Here is a 10,000-nt window from a genome sequence, read left to right as displayed (position 1 = left end):
TGTTGACAGGATGAATGTTGATGCAACTGTTCGTCTTTCCCAGAAACCTGGAACGGCTGGCCATGGAATATTTTTTGGTCAAACATTAAAGGATGACACAGAGGAAAATGAGGACATTCATGAAAAAGGAAATGTTTTATTGTTTGTCACATAATGGACTGGAAAACTGTAAATAGTCTGTCCTTAAAATTGAAAATATAATTTTAGTTCACCATGTCACTGAAAGTTGCCCTTGGTAGACAGGTAGTTCATGTATCGTAATGTTTCAGAACATATCTTAACATAAAATAAGTCACCAATGCTTACCTTCTGAAATAAGATATCATCCATTTGTTTTTTGGGGGTTCTTGTTCAGAGAAATGCTGCTTATCTTGTGAAGATAGCCCCCTGATAGTCAAATTGCTCACATGACCTAACAGTACTTTCAGAAGTAGTGAAATTTCAGGAGATAAGAATGTGCTGTGCACGTTGGTGTTTTAAGGTATTTCCGTGGTAGACGTAGTGCACTGTAAGTGCACTACACACTACGTCATCAGGTTATAAGAGTGTAAAAACTGTATATCATTCAATATTTATTTATTTTTTGTTATCCATAAGGGAGGCTAACAAAATCTGCACCTTGCTTGGTTTGCATTTTTTGAGCATTAAAATAGAACTTTTGGTCCTTTTTTTTTCTCACAGAAAGTCGAATATTTTGAGCTCACCCATTCAAATACTAACCCTGCCGGACAGAGCTTAACTGCAGTGAGATTTTGTCTTGGAAAGGTATCAGGCTTGTGGTGATATGGCAATTTCAAGGAACTTGAAAGTGGTCAACATGTCAGCCTCAAATCAATGTTTCTCCAGTCTCTTTTATTTTCTTCAATCTTTCTGGGTTTAGTATTATACTAGTAACAACATGTCTTTTCAGGGGGGCTATTTACGTAAGACATCTACCATGGCACTACAATGATACACGGTACCAAAACAATATCGTGTATTGTTAGGGCTACATATTAGGCAAAGACAAGTTGAATCTCCTGAAAAACAAAATGCAGCTCAGTTGACAGTTATGGAATAAAGCACTGTGTTACTGCACTCAGTCTGAGGTCGCTCGTTTTCACTCCTTCCTCTCCCCATCTGATGTACCTCATTGGAAAGCTTGTTCTTGATGCCATTGCAACTGAGAAGCCCTTGATAACATGCATAAGTGGACTATGGAAAGATAAACATGCAGGTTTTCCTCTGCAAGAACTTATAGCAGTACCGATGTTTGGAGTATTAATTTTAACATTTCTTAGCACTGGCCAAAAAGTGAGCAGCAAACCAAGATGAACATTTCTGTTTAGGTAATTTGCTCATCACTTTATTACAATAAAAATTGGGTTTGCTAAGTTTGTTTTTTGTTAGTTATAAGTACCTGAAGATAAAATATAAGCAATTGATTCCTTCATGCTATCACAATAATGGCAGCACAAATATAATTTTGGTGTTTCACGTATGTATGGAAGCATGATACAGTATTGTTGTACTAATTATAACCCATCAACTAATCAAGTCGATTTAGAGTGTCAATACTGTTTTGAGCCTTTTTGAACCCACATCAGCAGATGTAATTTGGCACCATATCACAAATTTTAACACAAAATCTTATTTGATTAGCGAGTTCTGAATCTTAAAAGAAGAAGAAACACCTTAAATAATCGAAAAGTTTTTCTATCATGAACCACTCTCTCTTATCTCTTGTGGGGACAATTGACTGATCAACAAGAATACTTCATACACAACAATGGTTCTCCGGTTTAAGAGTGAAACAGGGTTTTCCTCGAGCTTGAACTGACTCTTGGTGCTTGTTTTGGGAGCTTCCCTTGCGTATCATCAGATGATATGTGCTGCCTCCTTGAGCTTCCATACATTTTCAGCAGCATTTAGCTCAGCAAAACATGAAAAATAGATCTTATCTGGCCACATTTTCCCCGTGTACTCTTCGAAAAGAGGTAACATTCCGCGCCATTATGTCATGCGAACACAACAAATCTTGCAATCCGTTTTGCTGTATTTCGACAACAATAACTCAAAATCCGTTGCGGGGGCAAGGGGGGGGGGCGACCTATAAAATAGAAAATCCATTTGTTATGCTATATAGTGTTGCATAATTGAAGACTCTAAAGTGAACACAAAGCGAGAAATCGATTTCTAAAAAGGGCACACTCGAAGCGTGTCAACAAAACAATGCAATGTGGGACTTCGTAAAATATTATAAAAATGTACGATTAAAATTCGTCTTACCTTTAAATTGCCTTCATAGCAATGAAAAACAACTCCAATATGTTTAATCTGGCGCATTTATGGTGAATTATCAATAAACCAAAGCGGAAAAATGCCGAATTAACCGAGGGCTTTTTGAGTTTCTCCATTGAACTTTTCGTCCGACATGAAGATATGTATGAACGCTGCTCATTGGTCGAAATTTATCACGTGACAGCTGTCCAACCTCCTCTGGGGCCTAGTTAAGCATCTAGTGAGAAAAGACAGATGACCTCCCGTGTATTCAAGTTGAAATTTTAACCTGAGAGATTAAAGCTTGAGCGCTTGGAGTAGAACATAACAATAAATAAAAATTGAACGATAAAGAGATTCAAAACCAGAAAAAGATGTTTCAGTATTTTAATTATAAAGGTATATAAAATGCCAGATAATTTTGGTTTTCCTAGCTCTAGCCGAAAAAACATACCATTTTCGATATCGTGGGGAAAGTCCCTCGATACAGCTTACGCTATTTATTCAAATGCAAATACGACGAAGTCCGATGGAGATATCTGAGTGACGAATCCCGCGTTTAAATATATTTCGTAACGTAAAAGATTGTACTCAATCTAAGATACACGGTACACCACAAAACGAAGTCGAACGTTCCACATACAGGACTGCGAAACAATACTACAAGCCATACCGAGAAACGATGACTGGAAGAAGTCGAGGTATGATGATTAGAAGGAGTCGAGCCAAGGCCAAAAAAGATAGCAAGGGGAAAAGAGCTTTTACACTGCTTCGACAATTGCTAAAAAGGTATGTAACTTGCGTGATACAATGAACGAGAGTATTTCTGCTCGAAATACGAGTGGCGACATTTAATCAATGTTTTGATGCGTAGCTGTACGGCTGGTAAATATGAACTGCAGATTAAGTTCTAGAAAACACGCTGTTCGGTTGCTGCGGATAAAAGAAACGATATAACAATTTAAGAGTGGTTGTCAGAGAAAACCGGGCAAAATGTTAAAAATGTCAACGGAAGGGGGTCAACAGAATTAGTTCATACTAACATCGTAGAAAGGTTAGGTGGAGTAATGAACAAATATACCAAACATAAGTCCTTTACTGCTCTTGTATTAGAGATACGAGCATCACTTTATTTGTCCGACTCGGGCGCCATTTTTACAAGCAAATTTTGTCAATTTTCTGAAACTCACAGAATCCTTAAAATTGGGCGACCGATGCTTATATTTTTTACACGGTACAATACAACACAGGGCTACTTTCTAAAACCATGATCTTTGTTAGACAGTCCCGGGCAGGACTAAAACGTTTAAACTTTTCCTGACCTAAACTCAGAGTCTGTAGAAGAGCCAAAAATCGGTCTTTTTTAAATTAAGCTAAAGCGCACAACTAAAAGGCTAATGAAAGTCTGACAGCTAGAATGCAGTCTACTATCATCCATGTAACCAAAACACTAATAATCATTTTGGGCCATTGAAACAGGAAGAAACTAGAATACTAATACTAATACATTTCTTACGGTTACTCGACTTGGCCTTAAAAACATCGCTGTTCGGTTCGTGTTTGCTGTTAGCCGTTCTGACGATTTTTCTGCGCTTGTGTGCTATTAAGTACGATAAGCAGTTAGAAAAATGTAGATAAACATAAAACCTGATGAAATACCGCGATTGGTATGTATAAAAACGAGCAAAAGGTACTTAAGCCAAAAGGTAAACAAAGGAATTATCACAAGACCGCGCCATCTTGAAAATTTACGGCGAAGGGAGGACCGGCACTAGCCAACTGTTACTTCAGGGCGCTTATACCTAGGGCGGTGAAACGGGCAGTCCGCTCTTGGTCCAATGTGTGATGCGGAGAAGGACTGGCACGAGCGCTCCTTCCGCGCTTCCGGTGCAATTAATGGCTGCCAAAAATATCCTCCCAACAAACCGGAAATCACGTTTTCTTTCTTTATTTTTGGGCCACCAGCAGTGTATTATTTGCAGGCTTTTTTGATATTTTTGACCCAAAACTCACTACTATTTTGTCTGTTGGAATATAACTCAAGTATTTTCGTCGGAAGCTGCTTAAATTTGAGTGAAGTAAGACAGTGTCGAATGCAGGTATGTCCCGCTTATCGTGACCAAGCCGTGTTCCGCTCCTTCTTTTACGAGTACTCCACATTTCTCCACTCTAAATTTTACATATGTTTAAGATCGATAGCTTTTACAAAACATAGTAAAAAACCAGCTGGATATATTTGGATATAGCAGCGTTTCAGAACTTCAAACTTGCTCACTTAAAATCGCTCGCGACGAATCGCCCGCCGCAGTCAATTTTACCGACAATAAAAAACTATTTTCAAGATTTCGCCCGCTTGGGAAAATCAACAAACAACAAATACGGTTTAATCAAGGCGCTTGTAAGTTTATCTTGATAATTTAAATAAAATACGAGAAAAGCTTGCTGTTAATACTCTGTCCGAAAACGTTTGCAAAGACATGATGGCTTTGCACAACACCTCAGAAAAGACACAAGAATTTATGAAAATGTGAAATGCTTTGGAATGTCTTCAAAGATAACAGTCCACTGCAGTCAATAACAGATCAACGTGTTACCAACTTAAAGCAAGTACTTAATTACTTCAAAGCCTGGAAACAAGAGCTTCAACAAACATTCCACAGAAGGACTGATGCGTCAGAACACTTCATAACATGGCAAACAATGTTTGATCTCGAGGTAATATGTAGACCAGACTTAAAATGGATCACAGGAAAAGAATGCAAAACTGATGAGTTATTGTAAATACCATGTCGTTGCCCCCTTAGGGATAACTATGCAAAAAGCCATACTATTCCATGGCAACTCCTTCATATTTTGTAACAACTGAGGACAAAGCAATGATTACAGTTCCTTGTAGAATATCCTCCCGTGAGGAAAAGCAATTTGTAGCCTATCACTACTGCTACGTTTTAAGACTGACCCCATCCTCTCCCAAACCCCATATTGTTTTCTTTGCCTTTGTGCAGTTTGGACACAAACAAATAAGCTAACCTGTGGCTGATCAATATGATCAAATTTTTGTTCCACTGTGTGAAACATAAATAAAATAATTACAAGCATAAGCCCTGGAACATCCCTTAAAAAATAACAATGACTGTATTTATTGTTTAAGGCTTGACTAGCAACACGACACAGAGAACTTAAAAAATATAGCATAACTATTTCACACTCAAGGATCACAGGCATCTATTTTTGGGGGTCTGAGGGCTTATGTGTGGCTGATCTAGCCCTTTTACTCAATCAATTAGCACAAATCAATACAGTAACTCTCTGTTTCATATTGTTTTCAAGGTGTCAGTGTCATAATCCAGCACTCGGCAAGGTCTCTTTTTGACTTGTGGCTGTTTCTGCTTAGGTGGTCTCATACACCACAAGCCTTTTTGGAGACATCACCGCCATAGTAAAATATTTGTTAATCCCTCCTACGTGATTCAGTTTTTCATACATGTACTATCTGGCTGTTTCTGTGATTCAAGTTTTTAATTTCACACAGTTTGTTTCATTTGTTAACCTTATTTTGGGGTTGAGAGTTTGCTTTGTAAATTTCTCCCCCTCATTCTACAGACTAATCCTAAATTTTGTCTATGATTTTTCCTCAACTCACCATTCACACACAATATTGCCCTCAAACTACCTGCTAATTAGTGAATATGTTTTAGTTAGTGGAGAGAAACCCTTCTTGTAAGGAGGATTCTTCTATCAACACCAATTAAGAAAGCTACAAAGGTTGCTAGGTTAACGGCTGCTTGATGTATTGCTATTAAATAACCAAACTTAATTTAACTTGGACAGTTCATCTTTAATTTAATATGGCTCCTTCTTGGGGGACCAGACAAATGGTAACATAATTATTGTTTAACCACTGTTTGCAAGACATTATATTTTGGTGCGATATTGTTTCTTGTCGCCTGTTTCCATTATTTTATGTCATCTGTATTTCGTACACAAAGTAGAGGTTTTTGCCATACATTCAGACTCCCCTCACAGGGTTTGTGATTCAAATGCTTAACCACTCTGCAAAATTCCAGTCTTATTGATTGGGTTATGGAGCCTATAATCCAAAAAAAATACATTTATCACTCTTTTGTAAAGGTCATTCAAAAAATGAGGGCAATAGCATTTACGACCTTGTAATATCTTGTCTCATATTTCCAGTTTAATTTTTTTTTTTAGATTATGCAAATTAGAAGATTTGCAATGTCACACTGTGTACATAATGTGGAAGGCAGGACTTTTATTTTCAGATAATTAATGGTAATAGGTAACAATATTTAGCTCTATTTTCTATTTTGTTTTGAAAATAGCATGTTACTATTTCTGCTTGTGAGAGCTAACCATAAATAGGCTTACCAAATTCTCTTGACACTGTACAACTCTTCATACTAACTAGTAAGCTACGATGGTATGTCATTTAGCCTGAGGTGCACCCTGGTCAGCCTGTGTTCAGTAAGCTCTCAATAATGACAATAAAAACACTTTCCCCAAATCCTGTGCCAATAATATCTCTGAACATGACTGATTTCTAAAGGCATGATTAACCTTTGCACAACTATTGTACTCACAGTAAGGCGGCACATAATTAGCTGAATTATCATTCAACTACAGAAAATATTGTGGTAATCAGTGGCGGATCTAGACCTTGAGCTAAGGGTGGGGGGTTGCTTGCCCTGCCGGCTTTTCCTCCTGCGGTAAGGTAAGACCATAGGTTATAGGAGAGAACCAATCAAGAACAGAGAGAAAATGTTTGTTACATTAACATCAGCTATGTGTCTGGAACATCTGAAGAATTTTTTTTCTCGTTCAAATAAAAAAAGTCGTCTGTGATGTCCTGTAAAAACACTTCTTCCAATTCTTCGAGTGAGTCGCCGATCTCAACACTTGCCGCCATTTTGAAAAGGCTTTTTAGTAGACCCCAGTCTACTGCATCACACCTTTTTGCTCGGACCCGCTCGTTTCACCGCCCGGTCTCTTTCCGCCCTGGTTACTTCGAGGAGCGTAGCCGCGGGAGGAGTGGGGGGGGGGGGGGGGGGGGGGGGGGGGGGTGGGTTGGCATTAGAAAGGAGTGGCACCTTCGAGAAAAAAAAACCCTTCGTAAAAGTCGTCGGTAAAGCAAAGGAAACTCCTGGCCTTACTAATAGTAACATCCTTGGAAAAAAAGTCTCAACATCATGATACCTCGTTTTAGCGAACATATTTTCTTTGACTCTTCTTTATATCGAGGCTCCACTGTAACGGGGTATACGGGAATATTTCTTACTAAATTAGCAACCTAGCCCGATTGAATGTTTGATTTCCTTTTCGGGTTTATCATTATCGTTATCATTATTATCCTCATTTTTCTTATTTTCTTCACCCTTGTCCTTATTTCGGAGGAAGGGAGGAAGAGCTAGGCATGGACGAGGCGAGGGCGAGAGGGGGGGGGGACTCTTTCACTGATACCGTAATTTTCAATTTGTTAATTCCGTCTTGCCTTGTAACAGCTGAAAATAAATTTCTTCGCACGTGTGCAGAATATCAAGGATCATGCCTGTAATGGGGTCTAAGTGTGACCTCAAAACTTCCAAATTTTTACTGTTGGCTGAAAAATGACGCTGTTTTAATAGCAGAGATCCGAGTTCGATCTGCTAAATAGCTAAGAAATTGCCGAAAATAATTGGCTGATAACTGCGCACTTTCCTCAGGACGTCACTAATTAAATTTGGACACCTTGTGAGCTTGTCTTTGACTTGTTTAAGACATAAGGAAAAAGTTGACTACAAGTGAGTTGTTCCTTTTCGTCAAGCGACAGGACATGCGGTCCAACCCCGTACGCACCAGAAGACGCAAGTATCATACCTCTTAGAGCTTGCAGGAAGGATTTGTCTGGTTACCTCACTAGTCTAGGTGTGAGTGGCTGCCGCGGAATTGGCACAAGCAATATTCTAGCCGAATACGAACTTATTCTTAATCGTGCCGGCTTTACACATTTCCAGCAGCGTCCACCTAGATGCTCGTATCCAATTCACAGAGGCGAAAAGAAGTCCCTGAAATTGGTTCCGGTATGTATAATCCAAAGTGTTTGAAATTTCAAGAAAAATATCTTTACACCTGCGTCTAATTTTACTTTGTTTTAATGTTTGTGTTTTCCTTTCATTTGAGATTAACAAGCTATGCACCCTAAGATACCGTGACAAATTATACCAAAAAAAAATTGTTTCAGTTATCTGTAGCAGGAGCTATCCTCTCTCTTTCGTTGGTGATGCTTAATTGCACAATATGCAAAGTAATTTTGAATAATCTCCCGTATATGAATCTGTTGTCTTTTGAAAGCAATGCAATTTAATTCTCATAGTCTTTCGAGGAATTTTATTTCCGAAGCTTGCCTCACTAGGGCGGTTGAGTACGTTTATAATGATCTCGTAACGATAATCAAAGCATTGTAAAATAAGATAGGAATGTTTTATTAAATTGTAAACAGAAGCAAGTTAGTTGACTTTCTTCATAAATATCTCCCTTTGCCAGAAAGGGTATTGTTAAAAATTCAAGGAATAATTATACCCAAGGGGAGGGGGGGGGGGACTCTCATATGAAAGGGGCGGGATGCTCGTCGTCTCACTTACGGGTGTAAATTTCAGATTTTAGTCACGCTTAGGGTATTCTGGGCAAAACACCATTATATTTAGCCGTAGACGTCTCTTTTAGGGTTAAGAAATGTTAAAAAATTATATAGTTTCGATTCCATTTATTTACACGATTCATGTAATCAAACTTTAAAATGATCGCTTTTAGGGGTCAAAAAAGGGTTGGGCCACGCCCAGATTGGTCTCCTTTAGGGGTTTAACTCAAAATTTCCGACGAGCATCCCCGCCCCTTTCGAATGGGAGTTCCCCGCGGGTAATTATAGCACATCAGTGTCACGTGACTTAAAAAGTGTAGTGGAAACTGGATACGAGGAAAGCATTTATTACTACGTCCTCGGTATAATTCACAACTATTCACCGAAGTGGAGGTGGCTAGCGGTGGATATTTACCGACCCGCGAAGCGGCGAGGTAAATATCTAACGTTCCCGCGTTGACAATAACGGGACATGTGACAGAAATATTTAGTTTTCAAATAAAAGGCGAATTGAGTCTATCGATTTTTATTATGTTAATTTTAGACAGGTCAATAAATTATCGCAAAGATGTGTATGACCATTCTTGAGTACTTTTTTTACATAGACGGGTGAGAGATGAAAAGGATTGTCGTTGGAGAGTCGCTAAAGGTGGCGTTCAAACTTTTGAGAGAGATTTGATGACTAGTATAGATCATTTGTTGAATCCACGCGTCAGTAAGTTACCGTATAATTAACACAATTTTTAGGAACAAGGAGATGATGAAAGTAATGTCACTGGAAAGAAAGTAAGTCCTGTGGAAGAGGCTGAAGAAGCAAATTTAAACGCTGCATTTGCTTTTCTGGAAGGTTCCTCAGATCCAACTTCACGAGACGAAGAGGTTAAAATCACCTTGGATAGCACCGTTTGTAGCATTGAAGACGAAGATCAGGAAGTCAGTTTTTGGATAGATGAAGAACAAAGTCGTCAGGAAAGGCGCATGGTTTTGAATGAAGCCATTTCACGTATCACAGAGGGAAGAGTCAGTCCAATAGCATCGTCTCTTTGTTCGAACTCGGAAAGTACATCAAGCTCACAAAAATGTTATTATTTGCGAAAAGTACGCCAG

The 10,000-nt window shown here is 38.7% G+C and overlaps 1 protein-coding gene and 2 long non-coding RNA genes across 3 annotated transcripts in view; 2 read left to right on the top strand and 1 right to left on the bottom strand.

Moving 5' to 3' along the window:
- Positions 1 to 1,077, top strand: part of LOC138048896 (uncharacterized) — a 1,704-nt gene extending 627 nt beyond the window's left edge. The window contains exon 2 of the long non-coding RNA XR_011132244.1: positions 1 to 1,077. This exon is cut by the window's left edge and continues 109 nt beyond it. This is a non-coding gene — a long non-coding RNA (uncharacterized lncRNA).
- LOC138048897 (uncharacterized) lies at positions 832 to 2,401 on the bottom strand. The gene is made up of 2 exons (XR_011132245.1): positions 2,269 to 2,401; positions 832 to 2,089 (listed from the first exon to the last, which is right to left on the bottom strand). It is a non-coding gene; the product is annotated as an uncharacterized lncRNA (long non-coding RNA).
- Positions 2,402 to 2,791: 390 nt separating this feature from the next.
- Positions 2,792 to 10,000, top strand: part of LOC138050005 (uncharacterized) — a 25,502-nt gene continuing 18,293 nt past the window's right edge. Inside the window, exon 1 of the mRNA XM_068896500.1 lies at positions 2,792 to 3,048. The gene's annotated coding sequence lies outside the window, so the exon portion shown is untranslated. The remainder of the gene's footprint in view (positions 3,049 to 10,000) is intronic.

Source organism: Montipora capricornis, chromosome 5 (genome assembly GCF_036669925.1).
Source record: "Montipora capricornis isolate CH-2021 chromosome 5, ASM3666992v2, whole genome shotgun sequence".
NCBI lineage: Eukaryota > Metazoa > Cnidaria > Anthozoa > Scleractinia > Acroporidae > Montipora > Montipora capricornis.
Note: the sequence above shows the minus strand (reverse complement) of the source record. Positions and strands in the feature narration are given on the sequence as shown.